We start from the raw sequence: 12879 nt of genomic DNA on the forward strand, positions 1-12879 counted from the left end.
GGTGAGGAAGTTCATCGTTTTAACCAACTAACGGCCACTCACAATTTGGAAGTATGGAAACCCAAATTTACTGAAATAATAAATTAGGGACTTGGCTATTTTAGAAAGCTCTTCTTTCAAAAGGTTCTTTGTTACAGTTACCATTTGGACTAAAGGAACAAAGTAGACTTTTAGTTAACCTTTTTTTTTTCTCTAATAATAATATTGCAGAGCAGGAATGGAATCAGGGAGATGATCTATTCTTAACTAGTCATTTCATAGATGAGGAAATGGACCAGAAAGATAAGGCCAACAGCCCTGGGTCCTTGGTGTCTCCTTCAATATACTTTATTTATTTTATTATTTTATTTTCCAAGATGGAGTTTTTGCTCTGTCACCTAGGCTGGAGTGCAATGCCACAATCTCAGCTCACTGCAGCCTCCACCTCCTGGGTTCAAGCGATTCTCCTGCCTCAGCCCCGGAAGTAGCTGGGATTACAGGCATGCACCATCAAGCCTGGCTAATTTTGTATTTTTAATAGAGACAGGGTTTTGCAGTGTTGGCCAGGCTGGTCTCGAACTCCTGACCTCGGGTGATCTGCCAGCCTTGGCCTCCCAAAGTGCTGGGATTACAGGCGTGAGCCACTGTGGCCGGCCGCTTTATTTATTATTAATATTATTATTATTATTACTGAGACAGAGTCTTACTCTGTCTCCCAGGCTGGAGGTCAGTGGTGCGATCTCAGCTCACTGCAACCTCCGCCACCCAGATTCAAGGGATTCTCCTGCCTCAGCTTCCTGAGTAGATGGGACTACAGGTGTGCACCAACAGGTCTGGCTAATTTTTTGTATTTTTAGTAGAGATGGGGTTTCACCATGTTGACCATGCTGGCTAGTTCATTTGGCTAGTTTGGGAGTTCCGCCTGCCTCAGCCTCTCAAAGTGCTGGGATTACAGGCCACTGCACCCAGCCTACTTCAAGATACTTTAAATTATACTTCCTTTTAATAAATATTAATGGTTCCCTAAATTTACAATACACATTTTAATCTACATCTGTCTTCAAATAACACTTCATGTGTAGTGCAGATACCTTATAACAGGGTAGTCCCAATTCATCTCTCCCAACCCCTATGAAGCTGCTGTCTCTCATTTCACTTATTCACGGGTTATAATCATCCAGTACATTATTCCTGTTGTTAAGCAGTTATCCTTCAGTTCAAGTAAGAATTTTCAAAATGAAAGATTTGGTTTTGCCTTTATTTCTTCTCTGACAGTCATCCTTTATAGAGATCCAAGTCTGACCTATATCATTTTCCTTCTAATATTTTTTGCATGGCAGGTCTGATGGCAATGAATTCCCTGTCTTTGTCTGAGAAAGTCCTTTTCCTTAACTTTTGAAGGGTACTTTTAGTAGATATAAGATTCCAGATTTTTCTTCTTTCGGACCTTTATTTCACTTCACACATTTCTTGCTTGCATGGTTTCTGATGAGACGTCCACCATAATTCTTATCCATGTTCTTCTATAGGCTAAAAAAAAAAAGATTAAAAATCTGCCTCTGCCTTCTTTATCTCTCTTAATTTTTGGTTTCCTACAGCAGGGGTCCCCCAACCCCCAGGCTGCAGACCTGTACCAGTCAGTGGCCCATTAGGAACCAGGCCACATAGCAGGAGGTAAACAGCGATCATTACTGCCTGAGTTCCGCCTCCTGTCAGATCAGCAGCAGCGTTTGATTTTCACAGGAGCTTGAACCCTATTGTGAAGTGTGCATGTGAGGGATCTAGGCTGTATGCTCCTTATGAGAATCTAACCGATTATCTGAGGTGGAACAGTTTCATCCCAAAACCATCTCCCCGCCACCATGGAAGTACTGTCTTCCACGAAACTGGTCCCTCGTGCCAAAAACGTTGGGGACTGCAGTTCTACAGTATAAATCTGATATGCCTAGGTGTAGTTTGTTTGTTTGTTTGTTTTATTTTGTTTCTTATTACACTGTTTTTTGGTTTCTAGCATTAGATTCTTTACCAGAATTTCCATCTCTCTGCTTACATTACCCATCTGTTTCTTGCATGTTGCCTACTTTTCCTATTTGAGCCCTTAACAATGATTTTTGAATTCCCTGTTGCTTGCTTGATCTGTGTTCTTTTTTCTTTTTTCTTTTTTTTTTTTTTGAGACGGAGTCTCGCCCTGTTGCCCAGGCTGGAGTGCAGTGGCCGGATCTCAGCTCACTGTAACCTCTGCCTCCCGGGTTCAAGAGTTTCTCCTGCGTCAGCCTCCCGAGCAGCTGGGATTACAGGTGCCCGCCACCACGCCTGGCTAATTTTTGTATTTTTAGTAGAGACGGGGTTTCACCGTGTTGGCCAGACTGGTCTCAAACTCCTGACCTCGTGATCCTCCCACCTTGGCCTCCCAAAGTGCTGGGATTACAGGCATGATCCACCGTGCCCAGCCCTTGATCTATGTTCTTATTTGCTTTTTAGCATGCCTTGTAATTTTTGTTGAAAGTTGGACATGTATTGGGTAATAGGCACTGAGATAAATAGGCATCTAGTATGAGGATTCGTGTTCATTTGGCTAGGAGTTGGGCTTTGTTTAGCTCTGTTGGTGTGGTGGTAAGGCACGAGGGAGAGAAGTGTTCTCAATCTTAGCGATTAAATCTTAAGTCTCTTAGTGGGCCTGAGTCTCTGGCCTGGGACCTTCACTTATGCTTCTTTTTGGAAAGCTTTCCTGTCCCTCTCAGGTGAGACAGGAAGAGGAGAAATGGCTAGAGTGAGAGGAGTACTTTTCCCCCATGGCTCTAGGACAAGCCTAAAGCCTGGTTAAGTGTTTCCCCCGAGGAGTTTATTTTCTTTTATCATTTTTATTTCATTATGAAGAAAGCTCTGGACATATTTCATAAGAATTGCTCTTCCCCTCCTGCAAGAACTATGCTGGCATCTTTCTCTGATCTTCACAATGAGAAACTGGTGGGATTCCTAGAGGTCATGTTCACAAAACCAAGAGGCTTTCCCCAAGACTGTGTTCCCGGAAGTGAGCCTACCAGTTTAGAGATCCAGCACTTCTGCTCCAGGTAAGTTGATCTCAGCTTTGTCTCTGGATTTGCTGGAGACAGTTTGCAAACCCTGGAGACAGTTTGCCCTATAAATCAGTTCTCCCATGAGTCCGAGTCATTGGTTTGCAGTTTGTCCAGCTTTTTCTTGTAAAAACAGGAGTGACAACTTCCAAGCTTTTTATATGTTCAAACTCAAACAGGAAGTCCAACCTCTCCATGTGGCCTTCCATTATATAAATAACCTAACCTGAGCATCGGTAGAGGGAAAATTCCTCCAAAGACTTTCTGTTTCGGAAATAATTTACAAAGAGCAGTCGAAAAACATAAGCAAGAAAAACTTTCTGAGCAAATTACATGGTCAGTTGCTTTTTAATAACATTTTTTTCTCATTATAAAAGCAACACATGCTGATGGTAAACAGTTGAAAATACAGTGAGGTGTGTTGAAGGAAATGTAAATTGCCTGCAATCTTACTAAGAGATAACCAGTTAACATTTTGCCGTATTTTATTTTTCTTGACTATGTATAGCTAGAAACACGTACTTTAAAATTGGAACCATTACTAGTGTCCTTTTATTAGCCTGTTGTCTTTTTCTTACCTGAATGTAATATTTAACCATTTTCCCATGTCAGTTAAATATTCTTTAGAAATATGTTTGTAGCATCTGCATAAAAATGTGTTATAAGGGTGTGTCATTATTTAACTATTATCTGTTTGACAATAATACCACAACGACCATACTTGTGCATCAATTCTTGTGTACCGCTCTTAAATTTTTCTTAAAACTACTGGAAACAATTGCTAGGTAAAGAGTTATCAATATTAAGAACATATTAATATTCCAGGGCTTTTGATATAGGCCAACTGTGTTTGGGGTGGTAAAGGTCTTCTTGAGAGAGGTGCCCTAAGAGGTGTTTTTTTATTTTTGAGATGAAGTCTCGCTATGTTGCTCAGGCTGGAGTGCAGTGGCACGATCTCGGCTCACTGCAGCCTCCGCCTCCCGAGTTCATGCCATTCGCCTGTCTCAGCCTCCTGAGTAGCTGGGACTACAGGCACCTGCCACCACCACGCCCGGCTAATTTTTTTTTTCTTTTTTTTTTTTTTTCATATTTTTAGTAGAGATGGGGTTTCACTGTGTTAGCCAGGATGGTCTCGATCTCCTGACCTTGTGATCTGCCCGCCTTGGCCTCCCAAAGTGCTGGGATTACAGGCGTGAGCCACCGTGCCCGGCCTCCTAAGAGGTGCTTTAAGAGTCCAGCATCACATAGGACTCATCTTCCTCTCACCTGCATTTGACACCAGTGGGATGCTTCCTCTGACCACACCTTTTGTTGAGCACAGCATATTTTGTGACATTTGAGTATCATATTATGAGAAATAGTACAGAGGAAATAATGTGAGCTTTATAATCAGCAACCTGGGTGCTGTGGTCAGAATGTTTGTATCCCCCTGAAAACTCATATATTGAAATCCTTACTTCCAAGGTGATGAGGGTGGGAGGTGGTTAGGTCATGGGGGTGGAGCCCTCATGAATGGGATTAGTGTCATTCTAAAAGAGGCCTTAGGGAGACCCCCCACCCCTCCCACCATGTGAGAACACAACAAGAAGGGGCCATCTGTGAGGATGTGTGAGCCCTCACCAGACACTGAACCTGCAGGTGCCTTGACCTTGGACTTCCCAGCCTCCAGAACTGTGAGACATAAATTTCTGTTGTTTTTTTATAAAAATCATCCAGTTTATGGTATTTTGTTATATAGTAGCCTGAAAAGACTAAGATACTGGGGCGAGTCTTTAATTATCTACAACTTAAGTAACTTAATTTTCTTGAGTTGCTTCAATCTTCTCATTTGTGAAATGAGGATAATAGCTTTCTTTCCAGGGGTAGTTGTGAAAATTAAGTCATTCATTCAACTTTCATTGAATAAATGTTATTGAGTGCTTACATATAACAGGCATTATGCTGAGTGCTGAGGATACAATGATAAACAAAAGCAGAGAAGACTATTTTGTTTTGCGCTTTCTGTCCACCACAGGAGACATCCATCAAATAAGCCTGCAAATAAGTGTAAAAGTGGAATGGTGACCTGGAGCACTAGGAGCGCCTGCTAGGCAGATCTGACCTTAGGGAGTTAGAGAAGGGTAGGCAGCTCTGTGGAGGTGATGATGGGGTGGGGAGATGTGAAGGATGAGGAGGTGACTGGGTATGGGGCTAAGACACTGAGTCTTCTAGTCAGAGGGAACAACATACAGAAAGGACTCTAAGAACCACAGAAAGAAGAGGAAGTATGCAAAGGCAACAAAAATGGATTTGCAATTTAAAGCCAGACTCTTGACTGCAACAGGTGGGGATGGTGGTGTGGGAGGAGATGGGGAATGACCACAGGCTGGTCAGTTTAGAAGCTATTATAAATCCAGGTGGTAATGGTCAGAATGGAAATAAATGAATTTAACAAGTAATCTCAGTAGGAATTGATGAAGTTAGTGAGACAAATCTCTGGTTTGTGGCCTTGCCCGGCAGCATCATGGCTCAGCACAGCCACAGAGGTTATGTTTGGCAGATAATGCTACCAAAAGCCAGAAGACATGATGGGGCACAATAATGGACAATGGATTCTAAGCTGGATACAAAGGAAGTACAGGTTGGAGAAAGCAACACTGGGGAGAATAGAGGGTTCAAACATCCTAATGAGGTTAGAACATTGGTAGTAGGAGTAGTAGCTGAACATCCTGGAAGGACTGGTAGGCAATGGTAGTGGGAAATGGAGATAACTAAGATTACTGCTTCAGAAGATGGAATGGTTTGGGTGATAACAAGGTTCAGGGTGTGATGGTGGAAGAGATTTCTACTTGATGTTAACCATCCCTCTCCTCCTAGCCTCTGCAGGAGGTCACTGCCCAAAGGAAAAAGGTTTTTGTTGTACAAGTGGGAGGCATAATAGTCTAGCACAGTGCCTGGCTCAGAGCAGGTGCTGTAAGTGTGCGAGATTCCTCGAGGTAGCATTGGACTGCTGCTGCCAGTGCTAAGCTGTCTCCTGGGCCTATGCTCTGTACACTCATTTTAGAACTGCTTCCTGAAACCAGAGCTCTTTAGGGGCTAGGACGTGTCTATTTTGCTGAACTCAACTTTATACTGAATAGTATATGGCAAAGTTTCTGTGATGTGGTGTAAATAACATCTTATAGTCAAAAACCATTCATTCCCTGAGACTGTATCCCCAGTGTTTAAGCCACATTCTGATCATTATTTGACCTGTATTCATTTACCTCTCCAGGAATATATCCATTCTGTAAGATGAGAAATGTAGATTGTAACAACAGCTGGAAGGATGTTGTATTGGTTTGCTAAGGCTGCCGTAACAAAGCACCACAAACGGCGTGGCTTAGAACAACAGATATTAATGATCTCGTAATTCTGCAGGCTAAGTCCAAAGTTGAGGTATCATCAGGCTTGGTTCCTTCTGAAACTCGTAAGAGAGAATCCTTCCTTGCCTCTTCTACCTTCTGGTGTTTGCCAGTACTCTTTGGTGTTCCTTGGCTTCTATATGCATCATTCCAGTCTCTGCCTCTGTTGTTACATGGTCATCTTCCCGCTCTGTTCTTCTCTCCTCTTTTTTTTCTTTTTCTTTCTTTCTTTTTTTTTTTCTTTTGAGACAGAGTCTTGGTCTGTCACCCAGGCTGGAGTGCCGTGGAGTGATCCGGGCTCACTGCAACCTCTGCCTCCTGGGTTCAAGAGATTCTCCTGCCTCAGCCTCCCAAGTAGCTGGGATTACAGGAATGTACCACCACGCCCAGCTAATTTTTGTATTTTTAGTAGAGACAGGGTTTCACCATGTTGCCCAGGCTGGTCTTGAACTCCTAATCTTGAGTGATCCACCTGCCTTGGCCTCCCAAAGTACTGGGATTACAGGCGTGAGTCACCACGCCTGGTCCTTCTCTCCTCTTATAAGGACACCAGTCATACTTGATTCAGGGCCCACCCTACTCCAGTATGACCTCATCTGAACTAACTACATCTGCAAGGACCTGATTTCCAAATGCGATCATATTCTGAGGAAGTAGGAAATAGAACTTCAACTATCTTTTTTTGTCTTTTTTTTTTTTTTTAAGGGGTGGGGAGATAGAGACACAATTCAACCCATAACAGATGGGTTTAAAAGAACCCAACTAAATATTTCTCTGTTCACATTTTCCTGGTGGTAATATGTCTGGTAACTGGGAGCCCCACTGCTGTAGGTTGGAATTGCTGATCTAAATAAAACCTAGCTCTGAATCCCCTAGGAAGTGAGGTGAGTTTTACCTCAGTTTAGGGGCTAAATCTCTTGGGAACACCTGGCTGCTGTGGTGGCAGGACTTTGAGGGATTCGATGAGGCAGCAACTCAATCATTATCAAGCTTCCTGCAAGAGAGTCGAATGTTCAAGATTCAGTTACTAATCTTGCTTCAGTGCAGTTGCTCAAAAGTATAAACAATTTATTGTGAAATCTTGAAGATATGCCTTGGTTTCCATTTTATTTTTTAGTTATATTAAATAATGACCAAGAACCACGATTAGATGTTCATGCATTATAACAAGGCGTTGCAGTTGCACAGGAGAACTGGATTTTGCGGAGCCTAAGGAGAATGCAAAACACATTGCAATAAACAAAATCCACTTCAGCATCATTCTGTTCAATTTAAAATGATAATGGCATTCAGGCTGCATACAGCAGCACTAAACTTTAACACCATTCATCATTTGGCCTCTAGACTACAACAACATCCAATTTAGGTACTGTTTTGAGTTGTATGCTAGGAGCATGGCCTTTGGAATCACAGATTTGAATTTGCTTTCAGGCTCTAAATCCTGTTTTTTCCCACTGTGGAAAGCAGAATAATGTTCCCCCAAAGATGTCTATTCCTTAATCCTCATCAACTGTGAATGTGTTCATTTACATGGCAAAAAGGACTTAGCAGATTTGATTCAGGTACAGACTCTAGAGAGAAGAGTAGCTTGTATTATCCAGGTGGGCCCAATCTAATTACTTAATCCTTAACAGCAAAGAACCTGTCCCAGCTGTGGTTAGAGAGAGACATGATGAAGGAAAAAGTGTCAGAGAGAATGTGGTGTTGCTGGCATTGAAGATGGATAAAGGGACCACGAACCAAGAAATGCAGGTGGCCTCTAGAAGCTGGAAAGGTAAGAAAGCAGATTCTCTCCTAGAGCTCCCAGAAGAGACACAGCCTTGCCAATGCCTTGATTTTAGAATTTCTTGTCTGCAAAAACATAAGGTCATAAAGTTGTCTCATTTTAAGCCACTAAGTTTGTGGTCCTTTGTTAAAGCTGCAATAGACAACCAATATGCTTTCTAGCTGTATGACTTTCTGAGTCTTGGCTTCCTCAACCATAAAAAATGGTAATTGTCTTATGGAGTGTATATGTGTGGATGAACTGAGATTATGTACGTAAAGTCCATTGTTAATAATTTCGTATATTAGTATTGGAAGTCCAGTCCTAAAGAGTCTGATTATTTTCCCTGACCTCCAGAGTGGGCCCGGCTGCCAGCTGGTGAGTGGCTGCATCTGGGTGTGTTGTCCAGGCCTTGCTGTTGGTGGGATGTGTGCACCAGCAGCAGCTGCCTCGCCTTGGGAGCTCATTAGGATTGGGATTGCCGAATGTCAGGCACTCACCTCAGACTGACTCAGAATCTGGATTTTTAGACAAGATCCCCAGGTGATTCCCAGGCGTTTTAGAGTGTGAGACACACTGGACTAGTAGTTTTCCAACATCACATATGCTAACAGAACAGATGCCTGGGCCCAGAATTTATGGACGTGGGCTTTCAACGTGTGTATTTTTAATATGCTTTCCGGTTATTTCTAATGCACAGAGTGTGGCTAACCATCCAAATAAATGCTTAGAAATGTACTTTAATGTATGAGATTCAAATCAGAATTGCAAAATTTTAAATTAATACTTTTTTCTCTAAGGAAAACAGCTGTGCTACATAAGTGTGTATTACTGAGTACTATATTTTAAAAAGATACATAAAGGAATAAACATCAAAGAACAGCAGAGACACGTTCTTGCTAGTTCTTAACTGTTATGATTCCAGTTCTGGCTTTATCATATCATAGACTCTTCTTTCAGAAGACTCATCCCGTGTGCTTAATGCAGAAGCAATTAGACAAACCTGTGGAACTTTGGCATTAAAAGCTTTCAGCTGTTTTTAAGAAGAGACCTTGTTAACTGCTGATTACAATGATCAGAAGACAAAGCTCTCTCTGTTCTAGGAGTACCTGCATCCCTTCCTCCACAGACAGCAGCATAAGGAGCGAGTTGAGCAGCTTTCATTGAGGCAGCTCAGCCGTGCTTCCAGGGGGCCGAGATCCAGAGCACAGATACATTCCACGAACCAAAACTAGACTGATTTCTCTCCAGAACGCCCAGGCCAGAAGATGCAGAGATGAGAGCTCCAGGCTGAGTCTGGACAGAGGGCTCGGATTCAGCCTCTCACCCTGGAGCTCCAACAGAGGGTAAGGGCTAGGGACAGGAGCTAAAATTGAGAAGACAGGGCTGAGTGCCCACAAGGCCAGAAGGGCAGCAGATGAGGAAGGCAGTGTGGTGTTCCTGGACAGTTGCCATGGACAGCTGTGAGGCACTTGTGGCTCTTGTTTCTTAGGCAGCAAGGGTGTGGTGCAGGTGCGTTGGGCTGCCTTTTAGCTGCAATGTGGAGATGAGCCCCATACCCTCATTACTTCCACCATAAAAAGCAGAGACTTAGAGCTAGCCAAGAGGAGGCCTAGAGAAAACTTGTCGTTGTAGCCATTGAGGGCTTGGCAGCCCTGCATACTAACTGCAAGGGCTGATATGGAGGAGAACAGGGCCCCGGATGGCCTTGGCTGACCCGACTCTGCTTCCTCCGGCTTCAGTACTTGGAATATATGGAGGATGCAACATCCTGATAAGGAGGAAGCGGCAAAGAACCCGGCTGTGTCCTTGAGCCTCCCAAAACAGAATGTTCTTCCGCACTTCTGCCCAGTGAGCTAAGTGGTACCAGGGGTGGAAAACCCAAAGCAGAGCACTTTCAGGGTCCCTCAGCTGTGGCGCAGTGTGCGGTGGACACGGACGAGACTCCACCTGCCCCACACAGCTCTCCGAATCTTGGGGCACCAGCTTGGCATGGATCCTAGGCTTCTGATATCCTTGCCACCTATCGGTGAGTAATACAGCTGCTTTGCCTGACGTGTGAGAGTGTTCTGTCTCACCAAACTCATGCACATGGCAGAGAACCTTTGCACTGTGAGGACCGTACTTTACCAGTGTTCAGACCTCTAGAAATAGCCTCCTGAGGTCTCACCAGGCCTGACTTACTGGCCCAGAGTATCAAAGGTTGTGCCCACAGAGGAGCGTCTTCTTTAGGGTTTGGCCATGCAGGTCTGTACACGGTAAACATACCTGATAGCAATAACTTAAGCATACCCTGAGAATGACTTTGTATGGCAGACGCACCTGAATGTGGTCTTGAGTTCCAAGCTGAGGAACCCAGAGTAGCCAACCTGGAGATTCATTCCATGTCAATGAGGAACATCTGAGCCCTGGCCCTGTCCCGTAACATGCAGGCCATGCAGGGGCTCGCGGCCTTTGTTTTAGGTTGAAAGAAGGTTGCCAGGTGGAGGTGCTTAGGGAGAGGGTGTTAAGTGCTATAGAAACTGCATGCTTTTTGTAAGTGGTTGTGGTTCTTCTGTCCAGCCAGCAACCACTGGACTCTCACTTGTATGTAAGTCCCCAGTAAAACCTGTCTCATTTGCTGGCTCTAGGTCTCTTCTTTGTTCTCTTGAACCTGGTGTCATCCTCCATTGGAGTCATAGGGGTTCAGCACAACAGTCTGCAAGCAGAAACTGCTGTACTATTCTGGATTCTCCACTTCAGTGAACACACAATTACAATTTCCTGTTAGAAAAAAATAAAAAGATATTTTTTTCTACACTTCTTTCACAGTCCTAAAATATGTATATAATACCTCCTGTTTCATTAGGGTTGCCTTCTCCCAGAATAAACCACTTAAAATGATATTTAGGTAAACCTCCATGTGGTAGAAAACAGAGATCCCTGATTTTGCCAGAGATTCCAGGGGCCAATTGAAAACTTGATTGAATTTTATTCTCAGCTACTGGCTACTTGTGGCTTAAAGCCAGTGCAGTCAAACACTCCTGTGAGTCAGGTTTGTGTGTGTGTGTGCGTGTGCGTGCTTAGAGACAGGCTCTTGTTCTGTCACCCAAGCTGGAGTGCAGTGGTGTGATCATAACTCACTGTAACGAACTCCTGGGCTCAAGTGATCCTCCCGGGTAGCTGGGACTGCAGGCATACACCACCACCATGCCAGCTAATTTTTAAACTTTTTTTTTTTTAGAGACAGGGTCTCACTGCATTGTCCAAGCTGTTCTCAAACTCTTGGCCTCAAGTGGTCCTCCCACCTTGGCCTCCCAAAGTGCAGGGATTATAGGCATGACCTACTGAACTAGGCCTGTGACCGGTGATGCAGGTTTTTAAAAAAATATTTCTCTTACTTTTCTCTTTCCTCCTCTTTGTTCCTCCCCTCCTCTTATTCGCCTATCTTCTGATTCTCACAGGTTGAGTCTAAAAACACTATTGTCTAATGCCATTAAATCATATCAAATTATACATCACGGCCCTATATAATTTCCAACATGATTCTGACCTGTCAAACTACAACATCAGACTTTCCCAGTGATAGGGACAGTCAGTGCAAGAAAGCCCAGGAGAGAACGAGCTTTGGGCCAACTCAACTGGATGGTCATGGCCTGATGGTAGTAAGCATTAACCATTCAAGTAACTTCTCTTGGAGTCTACGTCTACCTTAGAGCCATGTTTAGAGAAACTGCATTGGTGGAGTACAGGGTCTGCTTTCCTCTGAAGTGGCACTCCTCATTATAGACTAACATTTGGCTTCCTACTACTTTCATAAAAAACTATATAAAAGTCAGACTCTTAAGTTTGAAAGCCACTCATTAGGTGGTCCCATTTCTCAAAGAATACATAGGGCCCTTTCTTCTCCGTTCTGTACCTTGGATCACAACCCAGCAAATAACAATGACAAAAACAATTATAGTGGTAATATTAATTTGTTTGTCACAATATCTCTGTGAAATAGGTTGTATTAGTCTGTTCTTGCATTGCTATAACGGAATATCTGAGACTGGAGAATTTATAAGAAGAGGTTTATTTGGCTCATGGTTCTGCAGGCTGTACAAGCATGGCACTGGCATCTGCTTGGCTTCTCAGGGAGCTTTTACTTATGGTGGAAGACAAAGCAAGAGCAGGCATGTCACATGGTGGAAGCAGGAGCAAGACAGAGCAAGGTGGGGAGATGCCACATATTTTTAAACAGCCAGATCTCGCGATAACTCACCATTGTGAGGACGCACCATGGGGATGGTGCTAAACCATCCACGAGAAATTCACCCCATGATCCAATCACCTCTGCCAGGCACCACTTCTGACATTGGGGATTGCAGTTCACCATGAGATTTAGAGGGAACAATGTCCAAACTAGATCATAGGTAGCTTACTGTCTCGATTTTCCGGATATGAAAATAGGCTTAGAAGGCCAGGTGATCACCCCTGGATCATATACCTGGTCAGCTGGTGGTGTTGGAGCACCAGTCACCATGCTCCTCACCATGTCACCACACCCCCTTGCCATCATTCTGCCATCTCCCTTCCCTGCCTCCTCATACCTGCCAGGCCACCACCCCTCCTTCTTCCCTCTGCCACACAGCCTTTTCAGGCTCTGTCCTTGTCCTACACCCAGCCTTCCATGCATGCACTGCCCGGTCCCATGAAG

The sequence above is a fragment of the Papio anubis genome, chromosome 5, assembly GCF_008728515.1.
Source record: "Papio anubis isolate 15944 chromosome 5, Panubis1.0, whole genome shotgun sequence".
In the NCBI taxonomy this organism is placed as follows: Eukaryota; Metazoa; Chordata; class Mammalia; order Primates; family Cercopithecidae; genus Papio; species Papio anubis.